The following is a 19257-nucleotide window of genomic DNA, read 5'->3' on the forward strand; positions in this document are numbered from 1 at the left end:
GTGCGGTAGCTCTCTCGAGCTCCTCTCCAAAGCAGGCCTACTGGGCCTACATGTTCTGTGCTGCCCTATTGGCCTACTGGGCCTTTGCAGGCCTGCATCCTGGCCCAACAACAAGTTGGGTTTCTAGTCATATGCAGGCCGCTCTGGCCTAGTAGGCGGGCTTTTTTTTTGCTTTATTTATTTTTTGAGTTGTTTTTTTGTGTATTTAGAGTTTCTTTGTGAATATTTTTGCTTTAGGTACAAAAAATTACAGACTTTCTGTTAGTGCCCGTAGTTTTCAAATTTGAATAGTTTAAATTTTGAATTATTTGAAATTAGTGTGAATCACTAGTTTGTGAATAACTTAACTTTAAAAATCAGTAAAGGCATGAAAGAATTTGTTTGCACATAAAATTTCTTCGTGTTTCAAATGCCAAAACACATAATTAACTACCCTAACTATTACAGAGATTCCCTTCTGGGTGTGAAACACAGAAGAAAGTGATGATAGTGAAGCCGATCACATCCCAGATCTTTGGGTGTGAAACTTTTTCTTCGCGTGTGTCCCTTTGCGCCGTAACCATGGAAAATCTTCATCATTTAACGGGATGCTCGGGGTCAATATTCACTGTGAATGGAGCAATTTCATCAAACTTTTCATAATCTTCTGACTTGTCTGTCTTGTCATCCACTCCCATGATGTTTCTCTTCCCAGAAAGAACTATGTGCCGCTTTGGCTCATCGTACGATGCATTCGCTTCCTTATCTTTTCTTTTACTTGGCTTGGTAGACATGTCCTTCACATAGAAAACATGTGCCACATCATTGGCTAGGACGAATGGTTCGTCTGCATACGCAAGATTGTTGAGATCCACTGTTGTCATTCCGTACTGCGGGTCTTCCGTTACCCCGCCTCATGTCATATTGACCCATTCGCACCGAAACAAAGGGACCTTCAAACCACGTCGATAGTCAAGTTCCCATATGTCCTGTATATAACCATAATATGTTTCCCAGTGGTCCAATATGCAGATGACACACTGCTATTCCTAAATGCTGATCTAAGTCAATTGAGGGCTCTGAAATCAGTTTTGCATTCCTTCTCACAGGCAACTGGACTGCAGATCAATTTCCATAAATCCTCCATGTATCCTATCAATGTAGATGAGCAGGATGCTTCTGACCTGGCTGCCTTTTTTGATTGCAAATTAGGCACTATGCCTTTTACATATCTGGGGCAGCCAGTGGGGACCACCAGGCCTAAAATAGTTGACCTCCTTCCTCTTGTGGATTGTATGGAGAGAAGATTGACAGCAAGTTCATGGTTCTTGCCACAAGGGAGCAGACTGCAATTAGTCAATTCCGTGATCTCTTCCTTGCCTATCTTTTTCCTTTGTAGCTTGTCCATTCCTCAGGGTATTTTAAAACAATTGTAAAGAATCCAAAGGCAGTGTTTATGGAGGAAATATGGTCAGGAAAAGGGTCACTCACTGGCGGCTTGGCAACTTGTTTGTAGACCTAAGTCAAAGGGGGGCTTGGGATTTTAAACCTTGGACTGCAGAATGATGCTCTCTTATTGAAACACCTCAGCAAATTTTATAATAAGATGGATGTGCCCTGGGTGCAATTGGTTTGGGATTCTTACTACTTTGAAAGGATTCCACATGATACTGTTCTCTGTGGCTCCTTTTGGTGGAAAGATGTATGCAAGTTGATGGATAATTTCAGAGCCGTTACGTCGGTTGATGTTCATAGTGGAGATACAGTGCAGTTCTGGTCAGACTACTGGCTAATTGGGAACAGTTTGGTTCCTCTGCAAGAGCGATTTCCTAGGCTATTTTCTTTTTGTCTCCACAAAAACCTCTCAGTCAAGGAAGTTTTTCAGGCTAGTTCTTTTCAGGAGCTTTTCTAGTTGCCTATGACTGAACAAGCCTTCCAAGAAATGCAACAGCTCTCCTCATTAATGGGGTCTTTCCATTTGGATAATCAATCTAATGACCACTGGGGATGGAGGCAAGGCAAGAAATCAGAGTATACAGCAAAAAAGTTTTATGATTTTGTCTATCAACCAATGGTCTCAAACCCCATCTTGGGATGGATATGGAAAAGTTGCTGCACTATGTCGATCAAGATGTTTGCTTGGCTTGTCATCATGGACAGGATTAACACCAAGGACATGATTCAGAGGAGACATTGGAGAATTAATGAAGGGCCTGAATGTGTTCTTTATCTGACTGGAGCTCTGGAGGACAGAAATCACCTGTTCTTCCAGTGCAATTTTAGTGCTCGAGTCTGGAACTACCTACAAATTGAATGGAAAAATGGTGACGATATGGTGGAAATTGCTCATCATGCAAGGAAGGATTTCAACAAACCTTTTTTTGGGGAGGTGGTTTTCTTGGCCTGGTGGAATATTTGGAAGATCAGGAATGATAGAACTTTCAGGAACATTCAACCCTCTTTCAGGGCATGGAGGAATAGCTTCATTCATGATATCACTCTGCTCTCCCACCGAATAAAACGGAAATTTAGAGACGCCCTTCTTAAGTGGATTGATTTTCTTCCTCCTTGAGGAGAGTTCCTGTTTGTCTCCTTTGTTTATTTGTAATTTATAGGTATAGTGCTCCCCTACCCTGTATAGTTTTTCTTCCTCTTTCTTTCTTTTTTCTTTGTTATTTTTTTCTTTCCTCACCTTGAGGAAACCCTGTATGTGTTTGCTTTGTTTTTAATAAAATGCTGTGGGGTGTAAGCCCTGCAGTCTTCATGGTCAAAAAAAAGACCATAATATGTTTCCTTTCCCGTCTTGGTTTCTGCATCAAAGCGGACACCACTGTTTTGGTTGGTGCTCTTCTTATCTTGGGCGATCGTGTAAAATGTATTACCATTTATCTCGTACCCTTTGAAAGTCATTATATTCGAAGATGGTAACTGGGACAACAAGTACAGGTCATCTTCAATAGAGGTGTCATGCATGGTACGTGTCTGCAACCAGCTGGCGAAACTCCTGGTTTGTTCACGTGTAATCCAGTCATCAGACCGCTCCGGGTATTTGGAGTGTAGCAAATTCTTGTGTTCATCCATATACGGAGACACCAAGGCGGAATTCTATAGAACTATGTAGTGTGCTTTAGTGAGAGAATGTCCGTCCATACATATTATTTGTTCCCCTCCTAGCGTGCCTTTTCCATCCAGTCTGCCCTTATGCCGCGATTAAGGAACACCAATCGGCTTAAGGTCAGGAATAAAGTCAATACAAAACTCAATGACCTCCTCATTTTGACGGCCCTTGGAGATGCTTCCTTCTGGCCTAGCACGGTTATGAACATATTTCTTTAAGACTCCCATGAACCTCTCAAAGGAGAACATATTGTGTAGAAATACAGGACCCAAAACGTTAATCTCTTCGCATAGGTGAACTAGGATGTGTGTCATGATGTTGAAGAAGGATGGTGGGCACACCAACTCGGAACTAACAAGACATTGCACCAAATCATTCTCTAACCTTGGTATGATTTCTGGATCAATTACCTTCTGAGAGATTGCATTGAGAAATGCACATAACTTCACAGTGGCTAATCGAACGTTTTCCGGTAGAAGCCCCCTCAATACAACCGGAAGCAGTTGCGTCATAATCACGTGGCAGTCATGAGACTTTAGGTTCTAGAACTTTTTCTCTGCCATGTTTATTATTCCCTTTATATTCGACGAGAAGCCAGACGGTACCTTAATACTGAGCAGGCATTCAAAGAAGATTTCCTTCTCTTCTATGGTAAGAGCGTAGCTTGCATGACCCTGATGTATGTCGTCTTTTCCGTGCATACGTTGCTGGTCCTCTCGTGCCTCAGGTGTATCTTTTGTCTTCCCATACACGCCCAAGAAGCCAAGCAGGGTCACACAAAGATTCTTCGTCACGTGCATCACGTCGATTGCGGAGCGGACCTCTAGGTCTTTACAATAGGGCAGGTCCCAAAATATAGATTTCTTCTTCCACATGGGTGCGCGTCCGTCAGCGTCATTCGGAACAGGTTGTCCACCAGGACCCTTTCCAAAGACCACCTTCAAATCCTTGACCATATCATGTACATCAGCACCAGTACGGTGGCGAGGCTTCGTCCGGTGATCCGCCTCACCTTTGAAATGCTTTCCTTTCTTTCTTACGGGATGCCTGCTCGGAAGAAATCGACGATGTCCCAGGTACACATTCTTCTTACAATTAGCCAAATATATACTGTCGGTATCGTCCAAACAGTGCGTGCATGCGCGGTATCCCTTGTTTGTCTGTCCTGAAAGGTTACAGAGAGCAGGCCAATCATTGATGGTCACGAACAGCAACGCCTTTAAGTCAAATTCTTCCCCCATGTGCTCATCCCACGCATGTACACCTGTTCCATTCCACAGTTGTAAGAGTTCTTCAACTAATGGCCTTAGGTACACATCAATGTCGTTGCCGGGTTGCTTAGGGCCTTGGATGAGGACTGGCATCATAATGAACTTCCACTTCATGCACAACCAAGGAGGAAGGTTATACAAACATAGAGTCACAGGCCAGGTGCTATGGTTGCTGCTCTGCTCCCCAAAAGGATTAATGCCATCTGCGCTTAGACCAAACCATACGCTCCTTGCGTCATCTGCAAACTCCTTCCCGTACTTTCTTTCGATTTTTCTCCACTGCGACCTGTCAGCGGGTACTCTCAACTTTCCGTCTTTCTTACGGTCTTCTCTGTGCCATCGCATCGCCTTGGCATGCTCTTTGTTTTGGAACAAACGTTTCAATCGTGGTATTATAGGAGCATACCACATCACCTTGGCAGGAATCTTCTTCCTGGGGCGCTTGCCCTCGACATCACTAGGGTCATCGCGGCTGATCTTATAGCGCAATGCACCACATACCGGGCAAGCGTTCAAATCCTCGTACTCACCGCGGTAGAGGATGCAATCATTAGGGCATGCATGTATCTTCTGCACCTCTAACCCTAGAGGGCAGACAGCCTTCTTTGCTTCGTACGTACTCTCGGGCAATTCGTTGTCCTTTGGAAGCATATCCTTTATCATTACCAGCAACTTTCCAAATCCCTTGTCAGATACACCATTCTCTGCCTTCCATTGCAGCAATTCCAGTGTGGTGCCCAGCTTTTTCTTGTCACCTACGCAATTCGGGTACAACAATTTTTTGTGATCCTCTAACATGCGCTGCAACTTCTTCTTCTCCAAATCACTTGCGCAGTTTCTCTTTGCATCGGCAATGGCCCGACCTAGATCATCAACGGGCTCATCTGATGCCTCTTCTTCAGCTTCTTCCCGCATTGCCGGCTCAGGCTTCTTCCCGCATTACCGGCTCAGCTTCTTCCCCCATTGTTGTATCATCGTATTCAGGGAACCCATGGCCAGGATAGCTGTCGTCGTCCTCTTCTTCTTCATTGTCTTCCATCATAACCCCTCTTTCTCCGTGCTTGGTCCAAACATTATAGTGGGGCATGAAACCGGACTTAAACAGGTGGACGTGAATGGTTCTTGACGTAGAGTAATTGTGACCATTCTTACAGCCAGCACATGGACAAGGCATAAAACCATCCGCCCGCTTGTTTGCCTCAGCCGCAAGCAGAAAAGTATGCACGCCCTCAACGAACTGGGGAGAGCATCGGTCATCGTACATCCATTGCCGGCTCATCTTCATTACACAACACCGAATAGACCAAATTAATACAAGTTCATACATAAAGTTCATACAACACTTAAATGCAACAAACAAATAACTCTCTAGCTAAAGCATTTAAATGCAACAACAAATGCGATCAAGATCGCAACTAAGGTAACAATGGATCCAACAGCATAATGATACCAAGCCTCACTATCGATGGCATATTTTCTAATCTTTCTAATATTCAAGCGCATTTTCTCCATCTTGATCTTGTGATCATCGAAGACATCGGCAACATGCAACTCCAATTCCATCTTCTCCCCCTCAATTCTTTTAAATTTTTCTTTCAAGTACTCGTTTTCTCTTTCAACTAAATTTAACCTCTCGACAATAGGGTCGGTTGGAATTTCCGGTTCACATACCTCCTAGAAAAAATTTCTATGTCAACTTGATGGGCATAATTTGTTATAAACACGAAATGCAACTAGTTTTAAAAGAGAATATATATACCACATCCGAATCATAACAAGGACGAGGGCCGACGGGGACGGATATCAAAACCATGGCACTATATGTATAACAAACAACGTACGGGTAAGATAATTATACGAGTAACTATATATCCAAATCACACAAACATCAATTTTTATATAAAATTTCATGAACAAGAGGCTCATCACAAGGTGGTGCCAGCGACGGGACGGTGCGGGCGATCGACGGTGGTTACGACGGAGATTTAGAAGGCAGTAAGTAAACCACACCTACATATGCAAACTAAGTGTTATTTTTGACCTCAAATTGCATATAAATCAAATACTAGCACATATATATATATATATCCTCCCAAATTACTAAACTCACAAATTAATCACTATATAAAGCATTGCAAGAGCTAATCTAGCAATGAGAGATGAAAGGACAAAGTTGCTAACCTTTGTGATCACTTGAATGGATGGGGGCCTTAAAATCTTGACAAATTTTGGGCAAAATGTGTGATGAGCTCGAGAGGAAGAGGGGAAGAACAGAGAGGAGAGGGGAAAGGGGAAGAACAGAGCGAGCTCGGGTGGACGAAGGGTTTATGTAGGACGACCTTTAGTACCAGTTCGTGCCATGAACCGGTACTAAAGGGGCTGGAGGGGCCCCAGTCTGACAACATCCTGCCACCACTCTCATTAGTACCGGGTCGTGGCACGAACCGGTGCTAAAGGTTTGCCACGAACTAGTACTAATGAAAGCGGCCCGGCTAGGCGTTGGAACCGGCACTAATGTATACATTAGTGCCGGCTCAAATACAAACCGGCACTAATGTGCTTCACGTTTGACCCTTTTTCTACTAGTGACACTTAAGGTTCGGTGATGCTAGGGTTGTTAGGAAGACTTGTATGTGATTACCGAATGTTGTTCGGAGTCCCGGATGAGATCCCGGACGTCACGAGGAGTTCCGGAATGGTCCGGAGGTGAAGATTTATATGTAGGAAGTTGTCATACGGTCACCGGAAAGGTTCGGGGGCATATCGGTATTGTACCGGGGCCACCGGAGGGGTTCCGGGAGTCCACCGGGAGGGTCCACCTCTCTCGGAGGGCCTAATGTGCTGTAGAAGAAAGGGAACCAGCCCTACATGGGCTGGCCGCATCCCCCCCTTGGGCCCATGTGCCTAGGGTTGGCGGGGGGAACCCTAAAGGGGGCGCCCCCCTTGCTTGGGGGGCAAGCCCCCTCCCCTTGGCCGCCGCCCCCCTCTAGATCTCATCTAGAGGGGGCCGGCCCCCTTCCTCCTTCCCCTATAAATAGAGGGGCAAGGGGAGGGCTGCACACAACATCCAAGGCGCAGCCCCTCCCCTCCTCAACACCTCTCCTCCTCCATAAGAGCTTGGCGAAGCCCTGCCGGAGTACTGCAGCTTCACCACCACCACGCCGTCGTGCTGCTGTTGGAGCCCTCTTCCTCAACCTCTCCCTCCTCCTTGCTGGATCAAGGCGCGGGAGACGTCCTCGCTCCGTACGTGTGTTGAACGCGGAGGTGCCGTCCGTTCGGTGCTTGGATCTTCGGTGATTTGGATCACGACGAGTACGACTCCATCAACCCCGTTCTCTTGAACGCTTCCGCTCGCGATCTACAAGGGTATGTAGATGCACTCCTCTCTCCCTCGTTGCTAGATGACTCCATAGATTGATCTTGGCGATGCATAGAAAATTTTAAAATTCTGCTACGTTCCCCAACATTATTCATATCAGTGATCCGCATGTACATCTCATAGCTTGTGTATGCGTCCGTGGACACGTACTTGACGTGATCTTCATCCAGTCCTTGCACCCAGGCGCTGTGCCAGGCAGGCTTGTTCTTGTTGCACTCATCCTTCATATTTTTGTAGTAGGGGTCGATGACGGTAACGACGAGGTCAACCAGGGAGTCCTTATCCTTCTTGCTTCCCCAGACCTTGTACTGGCCTTGGATGTCGACAAGCTTCTGACAGGCCAAGCTCGAAGTCTTGAGCACCTTTACATTGTTGGTGGTATCCACAATTGCGAACCTGTAGCCGGGGTTCTTGACAAAAGCTACTAGGGAAAAGCTTATAAGTAGATGCTTATTAGTAGTGCGGGGTAGGGACCAGGCACTACTGTTAGTTAGTAGTAGTGCGGGGTTGTACACTGCACTACAGGTACAGAATAGTAGTAGCGTGGCCTGGGAAACCTCGTGCTACTACTAACACTAGTAGAAAATAGGGCTTTGGTCCAGGCCTGAAAAGGGCATTAATCCCGGTTCCCCTACGAACCGGGACTAATGGGTGCATCAGTCCCGGTTCGTGAGGCCAGGGCGCCGGCTGGGCCTCGGGGGCCATTGGTCCCGGTTCCTCTGACCCCATTGGTCCCGGTTCCAGACACAAACCGGGACCAATGGGCCTCGCTCCTGGCCCACAAACTTTAGTCCCAGTTGGTGGCTGGAACCGGGACCAAATGTTGTCCTTTAGTATCGGTTCTAGGCACAAAACTGGACTAAAGAGAAGCCTATATATAGTGCCCGTGCGCTCAGCTCAGCTCACTGCTCTGTTTTTTGGGAGAGGTGTGTTGTGCTCTAGCTCACCTCCTATGCACATGAGGTGTTCGATGAAATGCCCGAGCCACACTTAAGCTTTCTCCTCTCTAAGCTCCTTGTCCAAGCTCCATTTTCCTCAAGATTTGTCTAGGTTTGGCGGTCCGTCCTGTCCCGTCCCCGTCCTCACCGCCATCGATCGCCCGCGCCGATCTCGTCGCTGGCACCACCGTGGTGAGCCTCTTGTTCTTATCTTCTTTCTAAAAGAAAAAAGTTCCTACTTGTATGATTTAGATAGATACTTGTGTAATTTTCTTACTTTTATTATTGTTTGTTATTATATAGTGCGATGGTTTTGGTATCCGCCTCCGTCGGCCCTCGTCCTTTCTATGATTTGGATGTGGTATATATTATCTTTTATAACTATTTGGTTCATTTAGTGTTTATGAGAATTATGCCGACCAACGTGACATAGATGTTTTTATCTAGGAGCTATTGTCGAGAGGTTAAATTTAGTTGAAGAAAAAAATGAAAAGAATTGAGGAGGAGAAGATGAAATTAGAGTTGCATGTTGTAGATGTTGTCGATGATCACAAGATCAAGATGGATGCAATGCGCTTGAAGATTAGAAAGATTAGAAAATATGCCATTCATACCGAGGCTTGGTATCAATATGTCATTGGATCAACTGTTACCTTAGTTGCGATTATGATCACATTTGTCGTTGCATTGAAATGTTTTACATAGTTTCAATGTATGGTTTAATTATATGCTCTAGAGAGCTATATGTTGTTCAATGAGAACTATATATGTATGAACTTTATATATTTATTTTTTCAGTAATAACATTTGATCACTACTGCAGTTTTGTTTTAATGTGAATAACTGGTTTGTGATTAACTTTACTATAAAAATATATTTTGGAGTGATTCTTTTTCCTGCCATTTAATATTACTGTGTTTCATCATTATATTCAAAAACTTATTTTGTTATTTTAGTTTCTAACAAAAAAAATTTGATAATTTTAGTTGATAATGTTTTGAACAGAAAATACTAGAGGTTTAAAATTACTATGAAAATGTTTTGACAAGGTTATTTTAGTTGATAATGTTTCGATAATGTTATTTTAGTTGATAATGTTTTGATAATGTTATTTTAGTTGATAATGTTTTGATAATCTTATTTTAGTTGATAATGTTTTGATAATGTTATTTTAGTTGATAATATTACTATGAAAATTCTTTTTGCTTTTAATGTTTTGAACAGAAAATACTTTGATAATTTTAGTTGATAAATTTTATATAATTTTAGTTTCAATAATACTAGAGGTTTATAAAAGATTTTTAGTTGATTCCTTTTGCTATTGGAGTTTTATAAAATCTTTTTAGTTGATTCTTTTTGCTATTGAAGAATATTATAGTTTTGTTTTAGTTGATCATAACAGAATATTTTAATTGGTTATTTTTAGTTCATTCTTTTTGCTATTAGTTCATTCTTTTTGCTATTAGTTCATGAGCTAAATGACCCTTAAATTGAAAAGCACTACAAATGAACTCTGAAAAGGTTGAAAGTTGGCATGGTATCATCATTTCACCCACATAGCATGTGCTAAAAAGTTGAGAGGGTTACACCAAAACTGGATGCACGTCATGTACAAAATGGACAATCTCTTTCGAAGTATCAGGGTTTCGGACGAAAACTCATCTGTTACAAAGGATTTTCATTTTTTGAACTTATTTGAACTCCAGACTTTTTGTGTGTTCAAAATGAACCATTCAAAGCCACATGATCAGTTTTCAACCCTTTCTGACTTCATCTGGTATTTTTCATGCATCATCATAATAGTTGTGGAGAGAAAGTCTTCACTTTTTTTCGCTTGTGTCCTTTGCTTATTGCACCGGAACCATGGATATTCTTCATCGTTTAATAGTGTGCCTTGACTTTGAAGGGAGGAATTTCATGGAACTTTTCATAATCTTCAGACATGTCTGTCTTGCCCTCCAATCCCACGATGTCTCTTTTTCCTGAAAGAACTATGTGACGCTTTGGCTCATCGTATGATGTATTCGCTTCCTTATCTTTTCTTTTTCTCGTTTTGGTAGACATTTCCTTCACATAGAAAACATGCGCCACATCATTGGCTAGGACAAATGGTTCGTTTGTGTACCCAAAATTGTTCAGATCCACTGTTGTCATTCCGTACTGTGGGTCTACCTGTACCCCGCGTCCTGACAGATTGACCCATTTGCACTGAAAGAAAGGGACCTTAAAATCATGCCCGTAGTCAAGTTCCCATAAGTCCACTATGTAACCATAATATGTGTCCTTTCCCCTCTTGGTTGCTGCATCAAAGCGGACACCGCTATTTTGATTGGTGCTCTTTTGATCTTGGGCGATCGTGTAAAATGTATTCCCATTTATCTCATACCCTTTGTAAGTCAATACAATCGAAGATGGTCCACTGGCCAATGAGTATAGCTCATCACAAACAGTGTTGTCACCCCTGAGATGTGTTTGCAACCAACTGCCAAAATTCCTGATGTGTTCACATGTAATCCAGTCGTCACACTGCTCTGGGTGTTTGGAGCACAGAATGTTCTTGTGTTCATCGACATACGGGGTCACCAAGGTAGAGTTCTGTAGAACTTTGTAGTGTGCTTGAGACCAAGAATGCCCGTCCCTACATATTATTGAGTCCCCTCCTAGCGTGCCTTTTCCAGTGAGTCTCCCCTCATACCGCGATTGAGGGAGACCAATCTTCTTAAGGTTAGGAATGAAGTCAACACAAAACCCAATGACATCCTCTGTTTGATGGCCCATGGAGATGCTTCCTTCTGGCCTAGCGCAGTTACGGACATATTTCTTGTAAATCATTGACCATAGCAAGTGCGTGATCACCGGTAGGCATGGTAGGCTTCTTCCGGTGACCTGCCTCGCCTTTGAAATGCTTGCCTTTCTTTCGACATTGATGGTTGGTCAGAAGAAATCAATGATGCCCCAGGTACACATTATTCTTGCATTTGTCCAGGTATATACTTTCAGTGTCATCTAAATAGTGCGTGCATGCGTGGTATCCCTTGTTTGTCTGTCCTGAAAGGTTACTGAGAGCAGGCCAATAATTGATGGTTACAAACAGCAACGCATGTAGGTCAGATTCCTCCTTTTTGTGCTCATCTCACACACGTACACCGTTTCCAATCCACAGCTGTAAAAGTTCTTCAACTAATGGGCTTAGGTACACATCAATGTCGTTGCCGGGTTGCTTAGGGCCTTGGATGAGAACTGGCATCATAATGAACTTCCGCTTCATGCACAGCCAAGGAGGAAGGTTATACAAACATAGAGTCACAGGCCAGGTGCTATGGTTGCTGCTCTGCTCCCCAAAAGGATTAATGCCATCTGCGCTTAGACCAAACCATACGTTCCTTACGTCACCTGCAAACTCCTCCCAGTACTTTCTCTCGATTTTTCTCCACTGTGACCCATCAGCGGGTGCTCTCAACTTCCCGTCTTTCTTACGGTCCTCTCTGTGCCATCGCATCAACTTGGCATGCTCTTTGTTTCTGAATAGACGTTTCAATCATGGTATTATAGGAGCATACCACATCACCTTGGCAGGAACCCTCTTCCTGGGGCGCTCGCCGTTAACATCACCAGGGTCATCTCGTCTGATCTTATACCGCAATGCACCGCATACCAGGCATGCATTCAAATCCTCGTACGCACCGCGGTAGAGGATGCAATCATTAGGGCATGCATGTATCTTCTGCACCTCCAATCCTAGAGGGCATACAACCTTCTTTGTTGCGTACATACTGTCGGGCAATCTGTTATCCTTTGGAAGCTTCTTCTTCAATATTTTCAGTAGCTTCTCAAATCCTTTGTTAGGCACACCATTCTCTGCCTTCCATTGCAGCAATTCCAGTACGGTACCGAGCTTTGTGTTGCCATCTTCGCAATTGGGGTACAACCCTTTTTTGTGATCCTCTAACATGCGATCAAACTTCAGCTTCTCCTTTTCACTTTCACACTGTCTCTTTGCATCAACAAGGACCCGACGAAGATCATCATCGGGCACATCGTCTAGTTCCTCTTGATCTTCAGCTTCCCCCGTTGCAGCATCACCGTATTCAGGGGGCACATAGTTGTCATCATCCTCTTCTTCTTTGTTGTCTTCCATCATAACCCCTATTTCTCCGTGCTTGGTCCAAACATTATAGTGTGGCATGAAACCCTTATAAAGCAGGTGGCTGTGAAGGATTTTCTGGTCAGAGTAAGACTTCATATTCCCACATATAGGGCATTGACAACACGTAAAACCATTATGCTTGTTTGCCTCAGCCACTTCGAGAAAATTATGCACGCCCTTAATGTACTCGGAGGTGCGTCTGTCACCGCACATCCATTGCCGGTTCATCTACGTGCATTATATATAATTAAGTGTGTCAAAAACCATTACAGAACATCATGAATAGATAAGTGACCAAATTAATAGAAGTTCATCATCACATTAAAATCAAAGTACATACATAGTTCTCTAGAGCATCTAATTAAACCATACATTGAAACTATGTAAAACATTTCAATGGAACAACAAATGCGAACATAATCGCAACCAACATAACAATTGATCCAACGACATAATGATACCAAGCCTCGGTATGAATGGCATATTTTCTAATCTTGCTAATCTTCAAGCGCATTGCATCCATCTTGTTCTTGTGATTATCGACGACATCCGCAACATGCAACTCCAATATCATCTTCTCCTCAATTTTTTTTAATTTTTCCTTCAAGTAATTGTTTTCTTCTTCAACTAAATTTAACCTCTCGACAATAGGGTCGGTCGGAATTTCCGGTTCACATACATCCTAGATAAATAAAATCTATGTCACGTTGGTCGGCATAATTGTCATAAACAATAAATAAACCAAATAGTTGTGAAAGATAATATATATACCACATCTAAATCATAGACAGGACAAGGGCTGATGGAGGCGGATACCAAAACCATCGCACTATATAATAATAAACAATAATAAAATTAAGAAAATTACACAAGTATCTATCTAAATCATACACGTAAGAACTTTTTTCTTTTAGAAAGAAGATAAGATCAAGAGGCTCACCACGGTGGTGCCGGCGACGAGATCGGCGCGGGCGATCGACGGCGGTGAGGACGGGGACAGGACAGGACAGACCGCCAAACTTAGAAAAATCTCGAGGAAAATGGAGCTTGGATAAGGAGCTTCGAGAGGTGAAAGCTTAAGTGTGGCTCGGGCATTTCATCGAACACCTCATGTGCATAGGAGGTGAGCTAGAGCACCATAAAGCTCTCCCCTCGCCTGCCATAAAAACAGAGCAGTGTGGATTGCTCTGCTAGCTGGCGAGGTGGTATATATAGGCACCTCATTGGTCCTGGTTCGTGGCTGGAACCAGTACTAAAGGCCCCCCTTTGGTCCTGGTTCCAGCCACAAATCGGGACCAATGGTTTTGGGCCAGGAGCGAGGCCCATTGGTCCCGGTTCGTGTCTGGAACCGGGACCAATGCCCCATGAGGCCCGGCCGGGCCCCTGGGCTCACGAACCAGGACCTATGCCCCCATGGGTCCCGATTCGTGACTGAACCGAGACTAATGGGCTAGCCAAGCCTGGACCAAAGCCCTGTTTTTTCTACTAGTGCCCGTAGCAACGCACGGGCCCTTGTTCTAGTCTCTCCCTGATCTCTCCCTAATAATAAAGCACGGGTTCACCGTCATGATGTTTTACAAAAAGGTCCCTGTATTTTTTATATTCAACCTGCAGTCCTCATTGTAAGTCAGCCTGAACCAGTATCGACGAGAGAAAAGAAAAAACATTAGGCTAGCCAGCCGCACCACCATGCCCCTTGATCCCATCTCGACCTCTTGCCTCGCGTCACCGCGCGCCCCCCGCCCCCGCTGCCGCCACCTCCTGCCCCGCTGAATCTAGTAATTTGTTCTGCTACCACCATCTTTTTTTAACTGAAAACAGCTCCAATTTTTGCTTCCACCATGTTCTGTTTTTGTGCATCTAGCTATATTTTTTGCTTCCACCGTGACGACGACGATTGGCAGCAACACGGCGACCGGCAGCCGGCAGTGATGACGGCGACCGGCGACTGGCGGGGAGGGCAGCAACAGGCGAGTGCGCCGGGCGGTGCTTCAAGGCCGGGCGCATAGCTCATCCATGGAGGCGCGATGGATTTTTTTTGTAAAAGAAGAAGCCTGATGAAAGAAGATGAGGGAATCGTACGGTTACGCGTTATTTTATCGGACGATGCTGGTACGACCGGCCCAAAGTTAGGCCGGTGCGCCGGCGCCTAGTAGTCCCACTTGTATTAATCATTCATTACACATACATATTGACGGTGCAGGTTTCCGTCAGTACCCTCAGTCGGCAAAAATAATAGTTCCCTATAAATAAATCCTTTAATTCAATGGGTCAGAGAAGCTCTAGTCTTTTGGACGAATGGCATCAAGTATATGAAGCCTGTCACAGGGGCTAACAGTTGGACACATGGCTTCCTTCCTTGCCTACCAAGACGCATCGCCGGCCAATCATTCATTGGGTCAGTCACGGTAGGAAGCCGCGGAGGGATAAGTTGGTGGTGTCGGCGTCGTGCCACAAATAAGGCAGGCAGGCAGCTTGTCCCTGCTCCGACCCTGTAACATACGTACGGAGTATATGGTTTCCTTCCTAAAACAGTAATGCATGACGCCAAGAGAGCGTCCCTTTTTGGTTAGCCGTTCATTCCCGGGTCGGTCGCCGTGTCAAATGGGCCGTGGCTGTCCTCCCTTCTTCGTGGTGAAGCCATACAACGACGCCAGGGCAAGCATGTGCTGATATACATGCGCGCACAGGTGGCGCTACTTTGTCTTGTGTGGATCGTCGCATCGCTCTCCATGATCCTGACCCCGTCCCCTCCGTGAGGTCGATCGCCGATTCGCCGCGGCGCGAGGGCCGAGACGGCCGCACGCGGCGTCCCCTTAGCCGTTCATGCGAGCCGGGCTCTCTCTGCGGTGTGAGAAAGAAAGGCACGCACACGTTGCCTCCATCCTGCTACTGTTGCGCAGCGCAGGCTCTGGCCCTTGCCGACGGAGGTTGGGCAGCCAGAGACCGCCAGCTGAGGCCGGCCGGTGCGCGCATCATGGTCACAGATGCACGATCCAGGGCCGCCTCTGCTACGGCTCCAGTCCGCGCACGGGGCATGGCTACGGCGCGCCCGATCGCCGGCTGCCCGGAGCGTCTGCATTCTGGTCGTGCCTCGTAGTACTGTGTATGTTTGGTGTCATGGAATATGCTTGGTGTCATGTCGGTCATCCCATACAGGATTCCGTCCGGGACCAATCGATGTAGGACGCGCCTGATTTTGCACAGGCAAGTAATAAAGTGCTAAAACGCGCTCACTGGTCTCTGCGCACTAAACAAATGACAGTATACGAGGCTACGAGCATCTACAGCCACACCCCTCAAATCACATTTATACGTCTAGACCGCCAGCCTGGTAACTGACCGGTCACAAAAATCCGACCAAACGGCATCCCTCCACCCTTATGCTCTTTTTTATTGAAACATAATTTTATTCATAATCATAACAATTACAAGTACATTGATTTGGACCTAAGATCCAAAAAAATACAAAATAACTCCTATGACTAAGAATTGCAATGAAATCTCTTGTAAACACCTTCTTCGTGGTATCAATCTTTGCTCGAAGAAATACTCCAAAGACTTCAGTAAAGAGGCTATAAATAAACTGGAGCAACGATGTTGTCACTCTTTCACTCATACGAACATTATCAACAATGGTTTTTTGAAAGCCCCTTGAGTCACCCATCGGTAGGTGTGGTGAACAACCGGTGTTCATACCCCTGACCATGCACCAGCAAGTTGCAGCCTCTGTGCCGGGAAGGACGTGCCCAGAGAACATGTTCAAATCCCGGAAGATCAAGATGCAAATCAGCTTATGAACTTTTTGCGGGTGCATCTGAATCTTCGAGATCATCAGTTGTGGAGCATATGTGGACCCATAATAGAAACCAAAGAGCTAATGCTTGAGTTGTGCATTTAAAATAAATTTTATGTAAGAACTGTATTGCCGCTACCAAAATTTGTTGTTTACGTGCGACATTGGCATGTATGATGGACGTACATGGATTTGAGAGTCCGGATTTAAGATATGTAGATGTTGGACGCGAGATATGAGGGTCCGTTCGGATGCGCCCGCGAGTGTGTCCGCGGACATATAATGGGCCGGAGTTACTAAGTCCTGAGTGTACATGTCATTTGATTAGTGTGTAGAGCCAGCGAGCGTTTTAGCACTTTATTACTTGCTTGCGCAAAATCAGCCTCGCGAAGGACGAAACTTTCTCCGAAAAACACTCTCGCCCGACCCGCTCCCGCGAGCGCAGGGGGGGGACCTAATTCCGCCGCCGCCAGTTTCACCCTCTGCTCCTCTCCTCCTCGCCTCCGCCGGGGGCAAAGCCTGGCCGGCTGCGGTGGCGGGGGGCTCTGGTCTCCCCTCCTGCGAGGCACGGTCGTCGCAGGGCAGCCCCCTCATGCGGTGGCATGGCGGAACAGTGCAGGCGGTCTCTACAGCGACTCACGAGGCTGGCGGAGGCAGCGTGGAGGGCTGCTGGGCGATGTGGGGGCTGGCGTGCTCTGCGGATGTTGCTTCTTTGGAGGTGATGCGGGGGACGGCGCGGTTTCTCCGGCGGATCTGAGCTTTCGTCGGTGTGGCGGGTAGCTGGTGCGGCCCGGCCTGGGGCGGGCTGCGGCCTGATAGGGTCATGGCTATGGCCATGGACCTTGGTGGTGCATCGCAGCTGCAGCAGGAGGCGGTGTTGCCGGTCAGATCAGCTCGAATCTGGTCCATGGCCGTCGGCGGGCGGCTCGGGGCTGTCCCTTGGGGTCTCGGCGTGGATGTGGGCTGCCACGGCGTGGTGGTGGCTCATGGCAGTGGTCTGGGTTGTTTCACGGCGGCGGCTGGACTTCTTTGGCGTCGACCGGTCGGTGAGCGCCCTAGTCGACCTTTGATTCCTCTCCTCATCGTTTCGGAGCTACCTTCATCGAAGATTTAGCCCTCTCCCAATCGCGGTCCATCGCTCGTCTCGTGCCCGGCAGCAGGACCGAGCTTGTCTCGCGCCCGGCAGCAGGACCGGACTCGTCTTGCGTCCGGCTATAGGACCGAGCTCGTCTCGCGCCCGGTAGCAGGACGGGCCGATGGAGGCCAGTTATGGCCGGCCCATTAGGTCTCGACGCTGGGGGCAGCTCAGGGGTGCTAAAGGCGGGACCTTTCCACTTGTCTCTTTGGCTGGGGTAGCGGTGGGTGGCGGGTGAGGCGGCGTTGAGGTCTTGGATGCCGGGGCGCCGGCCCTGGTGGTGGTGTCGCGGTGCTCTTGGGCAAAGCCCGTGGCTTGGTGCTGCCTGGTGACCATGGCTGTGTGGGCGGTATGTCCACCGGGGTGTGGCGTTTGGTGTCGGTGAGTATTGGCCGGGGTGAAAACCTGTTCTATCTACGGATGGAGCGGCGGCGGCGGCGAAGCTCGTTCCCTTCTTGAAGGCGTCGTCGCGGCCATCATTGCCCATCGTGTTGCTCTAGGGGAAACTCTGACCCTCGGGTCGGGCGGTGGCGGCACTCCGGTGTCGTATCCTTTTTGAAGTTGCTGCCTTGGAGCCCGTGGTTCGTCGTATGCGGCTGCATCTCTCCGCGGTGACATGTTCTCGTTCGAGGACCCGGCTGCTATTGTAGTGGTTGGGGTAGTGTTGCTGCGCTCAACGCCTATGTATATTGCCTTGGGTGTGTGCGTTTGTTGTGGTGGTGTGTGTTTGCACCGGGTGGTTGTTGGTCTTTGCTTTATATATAAAGCGGGGCGAAAGCCAGCAAATCAGCCTCGTCCCTACATATGGTCGTACATCTTAGGATTGGTCCCGGAATCCTGTACTATGAGATGACCGACATGACACCAAGCATATTGCATGTCTCTTCGCAAGGAAAAGATAGGAAACACATGTTCCATGTCACCAAACATACACAGCACTAGGAGGCACGACCAGAATGCAGGCGTCTCCGGGTAGCTAGGGAGCTTGGCGCGGACTGCAGCCGCAGTAGAGGCGGCCCCGGATCCTGGGTTTGTGACCACGATGCACGCGCTGGCTGTGCGTAGGACGAACGGAACGCAGTCTCCGGCTGCCCAACCGCCGGCGGCAAGGGGTAGAGGCCGCGCGCGCGACAGAACCACGATTCGGGATGGCGGAGCCAACGTCGCATGAACGGCCAAGGGGGCGCCGCGTGTGGCCGTCTCGGCCCTGGCTCCGCGGCGAATCGGCAATCGATCGACCTCACCTGACGGAGGGGACGGGGTCGGGGTCGCGGAGAGCGACCCGACGATCCACACAGGACAAAGTAGCGCCACCTGTGCGCGCATGTATATCAGCACGTGCTTGCCCTGGCGCTGCTGTACGGCCGTTCCATTCCATGGGGACATGGACGGCTTCACCGCCACTACCGGACTCGCGGTCTATGCCTACGGCCATGGGCCGTCGGCATAGGCCCCTCTGCCGTCGGCATAGATCTATGCCTACGGTTGCTGTCG

General features: G+C 47.1%; 1 pseudogene; it reads right to left on the reverse strand.

Moving 5' to 3' along the window:
* Positions 1 to 529: 529 nt before the first annotated feature.
* LOC125554581 lies at positions 530 to 17537 on the reverse strand (annotated as a pseudogene).
* Positions 17538 to 19257: the final 1720 nt, after the last annotated feature.

The sequence above is a fragment of the Triticum urartu genome, chromosome 4 (assembly GCF_003073215.2).
Source record: "Triticum urartu cultivar G1812 chromosome 4, Tu2.1, whole genome shotgun sequence".
NCBI lineage: Eukaryota > Viridiplantae > Streptophyta > Magnoliopsida > Poales > Poaceae > Triticum > Triticum urartu.